The following is a 10,666-nucleotide window of genomic DNA, read 5'->3' on the forward strand; positions in this document are numbered from 1 at the left end:
CTCTGACTGAAGCACCCTGAGCAAGCCACACCACAGGAGTTAACTCACGCCTTCCATCTCACCCTTCACTGAGCCCCCATCTCAGGCTTCGCTGCCAGTTCCTTTCGTGACAGTCTCTTCCACCTGATCTGCTCAGGCAGGCATTTGAGTACTCCCCACTTTGTGGGACCCTATATCTGAGAGGTGCACATAACTCTTGTCTGTGAGCCACAAAGTTCCTTGCACTTAGGAATCACATTGACGTCACCCAGCGTAAGGCCTGGCGTGCTGACGTCACCCGCAGCATAGCCACTCCTCAAACCCAAATCTGCCCCAGTCTGCTGTATAGAAAGTGACGTGTTTTAAAGTACAGCTTGTGGACGGGTTTCACTTTGTCCCCACCCTACCTGAATGCTTCTGTCTCACTGAGGTCACAAAGCACACTGCTGCAGACTGCAAGAGGGCAGGAACACTCACAACGGAGGCTTCTGCTCAGCTGTCCCTCCTCAGGCACGCTGCGGGACAGGAAACAGGCACCTCCTGTCAACCCGAATGGCCTTATTTATGAAGCTTATCCACAGGCATAAGAAAGACACGCATATAAAACAAGTTCATCATATACCCTACGACCTGGTTTAAAAACCAAGCTTACATAAATCAGAATTTTTTGAAGAGTCAACATAATTTCAGATTTCACCATCATTTCCTGAAAGTACCATCTGGTAAAATTGGCTTATCACCTCGCTTTAAATGTACATATGAGATTTCCTCCTTACAGCATTTCCCCAAGGGATGAGAGAGGAAAAAAAATTACAACTGGGAAGTTTTATAAGAGGGATTAGCCACAGTTCCTGAATGAGACGCCTTCTCCCTCTGTGAGCACACCTGCAGATGCTAATAACTGATTCTCGCAATTTTCCTCTTGACTTGAATCAAAATTGGCAATAAATGTATACGTCTCAAATAGCGATTAAAAAAAAAATCCTGTGTTTACTGGTTCATAAAACTGGTTCCTTCCAGTTTACCAGTGGGGAGGGGTGGGTACGCAGGGAGCAATTAGGGATAAGATAGCCAAAGAAACAGTTATTTGGAAAAAGAAATCTGCGTGTCTGGCTCTCTCTATGAATTATGACTATTCAAAGGGGGGGGAAAGTCTTGAACATTTGCCAAAAAGACTGGCGTGTAAAGGGACAGCTGGAGTCCTCGGCGAGGGTTACAATGCATTACTTGTTCCGTAAGGGAAGAACGGAATCACTTAGCACAGCGACTCACACACTGGCACATCGTGAACTCATGAAGCATTTTCTTCAAAGGGCAAGAGCTGGGTATTTCAGGAAGGTCATTGACAGCACTTTGGGTACAGACGTGCTGACCTTCCCAGTGAGGATTTGCAGCCTTTGTGGCGGGTGGACCCAGTCTCTGTGGATGCCTTCACTATGCTGTGAGGTTTATACAGGATGCATTGTGTAAATCGCCAGCCCTAGTTCCGAATCCCTTGGGGGTTCAGGAAAATCTAACCAAATAAAATAAAACTCCACTGTATTTTTTTCCTTGGGTTGAGATGCGAATAACATTTTTCAACAAGAATGTGAACAAAATATATAAACAAGGCTCAAAGTTGGAACATTCAACAGGACTCTAAAGTCTGAACGCCTTAAACAGCATGATACAAATGAGTGAAGAAGCGTGGAAGCGAAACCGGAAACCCATTTGAGAATCTATCCCAGAAACCAGCTGAGACTCTGTGACCACTGAGCTGGAGGTAGATCTGCAGGCTCCAGCCTCCAGCATGGTACTCAACAGTGCTGCGAAGATCACCCTTTCTACCAGGGTCAAGTACCAGCTTACCCAGAGAGGCCTATCTTTTCCTGACCCCAAATTTACACAAGGAAACAAAAAGCATTTGAAAGCTTGATTGGACAAATCAGTTTCAATGAACTGGGATTAATCTTGTACAACTGGAGTTTGTTTCAGAGACTTTCCAAGTTGGTGTATATGTTACTCTTTGTTAATTCTTGTTCCTTGGGGATATCAGGGCATATTAATTTATAATTTACTTTATATCTGATTGACTTTAATAAGTCCCATGACTTAGTAGATACTCATGATGCTTATAAATATGAAAATATATCTTGGTGAACAAATAAACCTCAAAGAAAAAGGAGCAAATTTCACAGTGAGAGAACCTCCTAGAAGGATCTCCTTTTAGTACCCTTAAGGTAGTGAGTCTTGGTCAATGCCTGTACTGTGGCCAGTATAACTCCTGGCTGATGGCCCAGGAGTTGTTCAAGTTCAACCCTCAACCAGAAGAACAGAATGAATCACTTACCATTAGACAACTCACCATAAATTTGTTAGATCTTTATTATTTATTTGTGGTGAGCCTTAAGTAGGAAGAAATGATGTTTTGCAAGAAGGTCCCAGCTACCAGAGAAGTTAGTATGCTTTAAAATGCCTGTTGGCAGAATAACCAATTAAGAAGAATCTATTGTCACCAGAGTTTTATAAAAATTCCCGAAACTCATATTAATAATAAAAGATGTGAAAGGAAATAAGAGAAAGCCACACTGTGTAATGCTCTGTTCAGTGGATGACACATTAGTGCTCTGAGGGGTTCATTACCATTTCTATTGAGGGGTCACTTTCTGTTTCACTGTTCAGGTTTGCCTATTTTTTATGCCCCTAGACTAAAACAATCTATTTAGTGGGTTTTTTTTTTCATCAAGTTTTCACATTTTACTCTTTCTCATTTCAGAGAACGTATTTTACAGACGAGGTGGTGTCTATACTTTCTGATCATATTACAAAGAGAAACAAAGGAAGACTTGCACAATCTGGCAAAAAGGCACTTACCATGTATTTAGCATTTTCTTCCTTTCTGTTTTCATCGTATTTTATTTCTCGGACCAGGTCTCACCCCATAGCTCAAGGTGGCTTGGGACTGTGTTACTCCTGAACTTTTGAACCTCCTGAGTCAGACTCCAGAACCCAGGGTTTACAGGCTGCCATATGCCATCACCTGGCCATTTAACATTTTTTCAGTGCGCAGTTCAATAGTGACAGGTAAATTCATAGGGTTGTACAACTTGACTACATTTCAACTTGTAAAACTGAAACATCATGCCCTTTAGACAGCCTCCCACACCCCTCTGCCTCCTGCTCTCAGTAGCTATCACCCCTGTCCTTTTTTTTTTAATATGATTTGAGCAATCTTGATATCATGTAAGTGGATTCATCCAGTATTTTCTTTTTCATGACTGGATTGTTCTACTTAGCATAACGTCTTCAAGTTTCCCTTGTATCGCAACATCTTCTTGTCAGAATGTCTTCCCTTTTAGGACCTAGCAGTGTTCCCCAATGTCTATACACCACACTAGATTTTGTTTTGCATTTATGCATCAGTGAGTACCTCAGTTGCTTTCATCTTTTTGATATTGTGAATATTCTGCTACAAACATAGTTATGAAAATGCCTGTGCCAGGCCCTGATTTTAACCCTTCGGATACATACCGTGCTGCTTAGTTTCTTGTCGGCGTGACACACGTCAGGGTCAGGGTCACTTGAGGAGAGAGAACTTCCATCCTGTTGCTGTAGACCTGTCTGTGGGCCATTTCTTGATTAATGATTGATGTGGGAGGGCCCAGCCCTTTGAGGATGGGGACATCCTTGCGTGGGTGGTCCTGGGTCATATAAAAATGAAGGCTCAGCAAACCATGAGGGCAAATCAGTAAGCAGCATTTCTTCATGGTCTCTGCTTCAGTTCCTGCCACTGGGTTCCTGTCCTGTTTAAGTTCCTGCCTTGTCTTCCCTCATTGATGTATCATGATTAAGACATGTAAACTGAATATCCCTTCCCTCCCCAAGTTGCTGTAAGTCAGTACTTTATCATAGCAACAGAGAGGCAGACTAAGACACATACCTAAATGTGGTATTACTGAATCATATGGTATTTTCATTTTGAGTATTTTTTTTAAACACCACAGCATTTTCTTTGAAGCTACACCATTTTACATTCACACAAAATGGTTCATGACAATTCCAGATTTTCTATCTCCTGATTACTTCTTGTTTCTTGCCTTTATGAGAGTTGAAGTGATATTTTACTATGCTATTTATTTGTATTTCCCTAATGATCAATAATATTCAATATCTTTTCATTTACTTGTCAACAACCTGTATGTATGTATGTATCTCTGAAGAAATGTTTGTTCATGTATATCTTTTGCTCCTACTTTAATCCAACCATTTCTTGTTGAATTATGTGAGTTTTTTTTTAAACATATTCTGCTTGCAATCATTTACCAGATTGTGATTTGTAAACATTTTCTCCTATGTTTTAGGTTATCTTTCACCTAATGGGTATTGTTCTTTGATGCAGAGAAATTTTAATTTGAATGTGGTTCACTTTACCTATTTTTTGCTTTTGTTGCTTACAAATCTGCTAGTTTAGGAAATGTTTAGGCTTGATATACAAGTTAGTGACTCCCCTTATAAAAAGTTGCATTGATGAAACACAGAGATGATAGTATATTTAGAGAGCAGAGTTTTTGTCCAGATTAATTTATTCTACTCAATTTTTCCTAATACAAAACTAAGGGGATTTTTACTGCCACATATTTTAGCTCTTCCAAGCACAATGTAACAAGAAAAATGACATCTTAGTGTGTCAGAAATGTGTACATGCAAAACCAGCAGAGGAAAAAGCAAGAGGTAGTGAACCTCTGGATAACTCATCTGTTTGCCCCAGAAACCAAGTCTTTGATCTGCATTGACACTGAATAGGAGTTTCTTTGTCTCCCCAAAGATGTCAGGAATGCTTAGACCACTCCCAGGGAGCTCACACTGTACTCAGAGAACTGCTCTTCCATGCTTGTCTAAAATGCACCCTAACTTACTTCATGATTGTAGGTTACTCATGGAAAATATTGTTGAGCCCTGAAAACACAAGTAACCCTCCCCACCCCATAGCACGTGTTAAAATAAGGTATCTAGGACACAGAGAATTTCATTGTTCATTTTGATCCAAAGCAATACGTAAGAATTCAGAAGCATCTGATTTTTCTTTTTCTCATGATAATGAAAAAATTACTAAAGCAGATGAAGTTTACGACACATAAAATCGTTGTATTGTTCTCTTTCCTAATGATTTGATTTCTTTTTACTACTCAATTCTGAATTTTTGTGTGTGCAGAACATTCACTATTTCATGATTTCTCCAGGTTCTAATGACATTTATCCTTTTTTAATTTCCAGCTTCTTGGAAAAATGTATTCTGATGATCATGAACAACCCTTTATGCATAAATATTTATAAGGAGATGTCGCAGTGACCATGGATCTCCTAGAGCTGAACATCTGGCCTTGTGATAAATCTGGCTTTTCCTACAACTATTTGGATAGCCAAGGAAAGACAGATTGGGCTTATTAGAGTCAAAGATATATTTTTTGTATTCTTGTTGCTTTGATAGTAATATTGGTTTTATGTTCTTTTATATTGGAAAGAGAATAAACACTATAGTAGTGAAATTTAAAAATAAATTTAAGCAAGAAAAAATATAAGAAAGACATGGAAGGGTTTGAGAAGGGAAAGGGAAAACAATAACACAGTAATAATATTAACAAACCCCAAGACATTTCCACATCCTCCTCCCCTAGTTTCCCACAGCTTTGGGGTGTGTGTTGCATGCACCGTTCAGATGAACTCACAGGAGCAAAGAGGACCTTTAGAAGAATTGCATCTACCTCAGCCCATATGTTTACATTGGGAGAATTATTCCTGCCGGTTTCCCTGGTAGCTAATAGAGCTGGGACCAAAGCTAAGGACCTGCTCACTGTTTAAATTCATGGAGGGAAGCCAGTATTTTGATACTGAACCAACTGAAAACCTGGATACAGGACCCAGTCCAAATCATGTCTCAGCAGTCTGTGTGGACACTTCCTTTGGAGCTATGAAGCATAATCATGTTTCTGAGGCTAAGAAAGAACTTGGGCTGTCCTGCTACACTGAACAAATCTCTACTCTCTGGTCTTTGCTCTCCTCATGGGTAAAATATGAGTTAGGTGACTTCTGACGTCCTTCCCAGCTTTGAACTGAGCTGATGTCTAACGTCCTTCCCGGCTTTGAGCTGAGCTGATGTCCAACATTATTTCTGGGTCTGAACAGAGCTGACGTCTAACGTCATTCCCAGCTCCGAACTGAGCTGATGTCAATGTCATTCCCAGCTTTGAGCTGAGCTGACGTCCAGTGTCATTCCCGGATCTGAACGGAGCTGGTTTCTGCTCACTCACACTCACACATTACTTCCCAAACAGCCCTGGAACACTCTCCCCAGAGCAATGCCTGTCTATAGCCCTCACTAGATGCAACATGCCACATCAGCACAGCCAGACTGGCTGGCCAGCTGAGGTTTGGAAGACCTTTCTACTTTATGCAATCTGGAGCAGGCAGGGCTGTGCTCCTGTTCTTCATCCACATCACACTCTCAAGTTGCCGAATCTGGCCACATATGTTGCTATGGGGATCAAAAGGTTTTATTTTCTAGTAAAATCGTCAGCAGAGAACAAGGCAGAGATTAGAAGAGCATACACCTCAGCTACGGAGAAGCACTCTGGGCAAGGTCCTGGAGAGAAGAAACGGTCATTCTTGCCTCCACAGTGTCTGAAGCAGACCTTTAATTTGTACAGCATGAAGTCAACCCCATCAGACTGTGAAAAGAACCTCAAAAATAGACTCAGTTTATTGAAGGACCAAAGAATGAAAACAGATGCAAGGCTTTGTAAACGGTAGGAAATGATCTGCAGATGGACTGCGAAGTCACTGTGAGAGCTGACGGCTTTGAGCTAAGGAGGTTGGGGGGATACTTCGTCTTCCTGGAGACACCTCTTACTATTCCTGTTATCTTAGGATGATTATCAAGGGCATTGCATTTAACTCTAAAAATTTGCCTCAGCTGGGACACTGAGTCATAGAGCCACCCCTCAAATAAGCCATGCTACAGAGAGGAGACCTTTACTGTAGAGGCAGGGGATATAGCTTCCCTAGTACCCCCTTTTATGGTTCTGAACTTTTTTTCAAAGTTGAAGAACATTGGCCACCTATATACCCCTCCACCCACACTTTATTGTTTCCCATCAGCACGTGATGATGCACTGTGAAGGCATTATCACCCCAGTCGGTATGACAGCCAGTGCCCAGTGGTGACATACTTCTAGTCATAGTTTGTGAACCTTGGAAGAAAAGCTTTCTTTATGGAAATACACTGGCTCTCCGCAACCCAAGAACAACTAGGCTCCTATTCTCCCCTTTGTTAAGAGAAAACCAGGGTCTTCAAAGAGAAGAAATGGGAAGGATCCAGTACAGATACAGTTTTATACTGATATATAGGAGAGTTAAAAGATTGCTAGTGAGAAAGAGATGTGAACTATCAACCCTATGAGTGCATATTCTATAACCAGCCAGAACAGATCTTCATCAACTTCCTATGGCAATTGTGCTTAGGAGACGAGTCGCTGGCGCTGAGCAAGACGTGACTTGTAGCATCATCCCTCACTCTGTGATGTTTGTGTCAGATCATCACAGAGAAGCACATGTGTACAATGGTGCTGTCTGCTGTTCACTGGGAACCCAGACACATCCTGGGGGAACAAAGAAGAAGGGGATGAACTATCTACAGGAGGCATGTTTACTCTACAGCTCTCTCTGCCCACACAGATGACTTACATTTTTAATTTGTTATGGGGAAATGACACAGTAGGCAGATTTATTTTTGAGTTGTAACAAATGGAGTTGCTCTAAGGAGGGGTGTATCGTTGCCTTACACAAAAACCAACCATATCAAGTATCTCTAGGAAGAAACAAGGAGGGTAGAAGAGATATGTCTGTAGCCACATGCAGAAAAGAAATTTAGGGTCATTTCATTTTTATGTTTTTTTGTAGGTGGAAAATATAAAGAAGAAATTGAAAGCCTCTATATCATATTCTAGAAAATATCTTAAAATTCAAAACACTACTAAAAGGCTTGAGATCATTTAAAGTAGAAAAATCTATAGCAAATAAATAATTCCACTTTTTCACAAAAACAAACCAGTGCTATTACTATGGTATTAATATTTAAGGAGAAGAAAGGGGATTATTTGTTTTGGAAATATTTTAGTAACTCAGAACTAGTTTCCTGCAAAGTTTGCCACTCTTGTGTGTGGTCTATTTACATCTAGAATTTGGTGAGGATAAAAAATTGTAAGCAGCTATAATTTCCAATACCATCAACTTCCTTTTGGTCTGTATTGGTTCTTTCTCTTTCTCTTCTTTGAATCCTGTAATAGTTAACAGGATAATGCATCATGTTCAAATGCAGTTTATTTAGGGAACGTAAAACCAAGTTAACATTTAACAATGGTTCCTGGAGGCTGAAAGACGAAGATGAAAAGAGGCTTAACATTATGAGTATGTCAACTTTCTCTAATCTATACTTTTTACAAGATTCCTTTTTCTTTGTATTGCTAGTAGAAAGCTTACTGAGTTTTGGAGATTTGGTTGTAAAGAATGCATGGAAAAATAAAGTGGCAGGAATGGCTAGCAAAAACAAACAAATAAAACTACTGGGAAATATCTGCTTTGTCAAGGATTATGACATAAATTCATCAAAAGATTAAAATAGTGCTCTAGAATACATTTAGTAACTTTAAATATGACACAAAATGATATTTTTCATCATTGAGAAGTAATGGCTTTGTTCATTTGGCTGACAAAAATTAGCAGTTAATATCCAATGGTGAAGAAGATGATGAAAGAATTGTGCAGAGATACACAGTGTCATAAGCCTTTGGACACATTTTAGCACATCTTTGTAAATATGCATATGTCTTAACCATTCTACTCTTTGCTGCTCATCCTAGAGAATTGTTCATCTGCACAAACAATGGGCTGTGTGAGACTTCCCAGAGCAGGGGGAAAGTGGATTACAATCTCAAGATTTTAATAAATAAGTACTCTCTCTCTCTCTCTATATATATCTATATATATCTATATATATCTATATATATCTATATATATATATATATATATATATATATATATAGTGAACAATGTAGAAGCTAAAATAAATGAGGTTAAAATGAAGATGATATTTGATGAGATGTCAAACATATTTTTAAGATGAAAAGATAATTGAGGAATAATACCCCAGCACAGTCTCACCTACAGAAGTATCTCATGTATGTACATGAGTTGGATGGTATTTAACTTGAGTTTATCAGTACACCAATAAGGAAACTGAGGCAAGACTAGGGCAGATGGTTGTCTAGAACCTGGACCTTTGGTTCTTTGTTGATGCTCTTCTTATATTTTTGTATGCTTTTGGATTGAATTATCGTTTGATTCTGTCTTATCTTCTTTACTGCTTTTTAAACTCAGGCCTTGATTCTTCTTTACTGGTGGCTTTGGTACTTACAATATAAAATTTTTACACAGAATAGTCTACTTTTGCCAGGTGTTGTGGCTCATGCCTTTAGTCCCCGCACTCAGGAGGCAGAGGCAGAGGCAGAGGCAGAGGCAGAGGCAGAGGCAGAGGCAGAGGCAGAGGCAGAGGCAGAGGCAGAGGCAGAGGCAGAGGCAGAGGATCTATGTGAGTTCCAGGCCAGCCTGGTCTACAAAGTGAGTTCCAGGGCAGCCAGGGCTACACAAAAAACCCTGTTTTGAAAAACAAAGTAAAAACAAAATAAAACAAAAAAGTCTACTTTCAACTGTTCTATTCTACAACCTATTTGAGTCTATAATAGGATTCATATTCTACTATTTCTTGTCTCCTATTATTCGTGCCATTGAAGTCTTTACTATCTGTGTTACAAACAATGGTATTTCTATTATTTTTGTTTCAATAGGTAACAGTTGTTTCATGTTGTTTCCCTTTTATTTAGAATAATCATTCACAGAGTACCATATGCATAGTATTAAATTTATTTTCCAACATTAAATGAAGGTATTACATGTTTAGAATTCATTCTAATATTTAAAAGACAATTGCATGGGCCGGATGGTGGTGGCGCACGCCTCCCAGCACTCAGGAGGCAGAGCCAGGCAGATCTCTGTGAGTTCGAGGCCAGCCTGGGCTACCAAGTGAGTTCCAGGAAAGGCGCAAAGCTACACAGGGAAGCCCTGTCTCAAAAAACCAAAAAAAAAAAAAAAAAAAGACAATTGCATGACCAAAACTTGAGATGGATTTGTTCTTTATCTTTTCCACGTTGAGAATATAGGTATGCCCTGTGAAAGCTTCAGACTTCATTACAGCCACACAATGCACGGCTTTCTTAGGTCTTCATGTTACACAAATGGTTCTTACCTCAGAAGCAGAAACGACAAAAGAGAGGAGGAGTGAGAGGTCTATAAATTGTTGAGACTCTGTGACAAAAACGAAGTAACGTCCAGGATGACAGCCAGTGATGAATTACTACCTAGCTCTGCCACACAGCCCAAAGCAGGCTCTCAGCCCACCAGTTCTCCTGGACAGGACCGTTTTTCCCCGGGGCTCTAGATATTGGCTGATCCTGAATTGCCTCCAGTGAGACAGACTGAGATTCAAACTCTAAAGATTTTTGTATTTGTTTACACACAGATGTTCAAGCTTAAAAGAATCATCTAGCACTGCACTCCCTACTACTAAACATTAGGCATGGGAGCAATAACTGTGTCC

This window comes from Peromyscus eremicus, chromosome 11 (genome assembly GCF_949786415.1).
Source record: "Peromyscus eremicus chromosome 11, PerEre_H2_v1, whole genome shotgun sequence".
In the NCBI taxonomy this organism is placed as follows: domain Eukaryota; kingdom Metazoa; phylum Chordata; class Mammalia; order Rodentia; family Cricetidae; genus Peromyscus; species Peromyscus eremicus.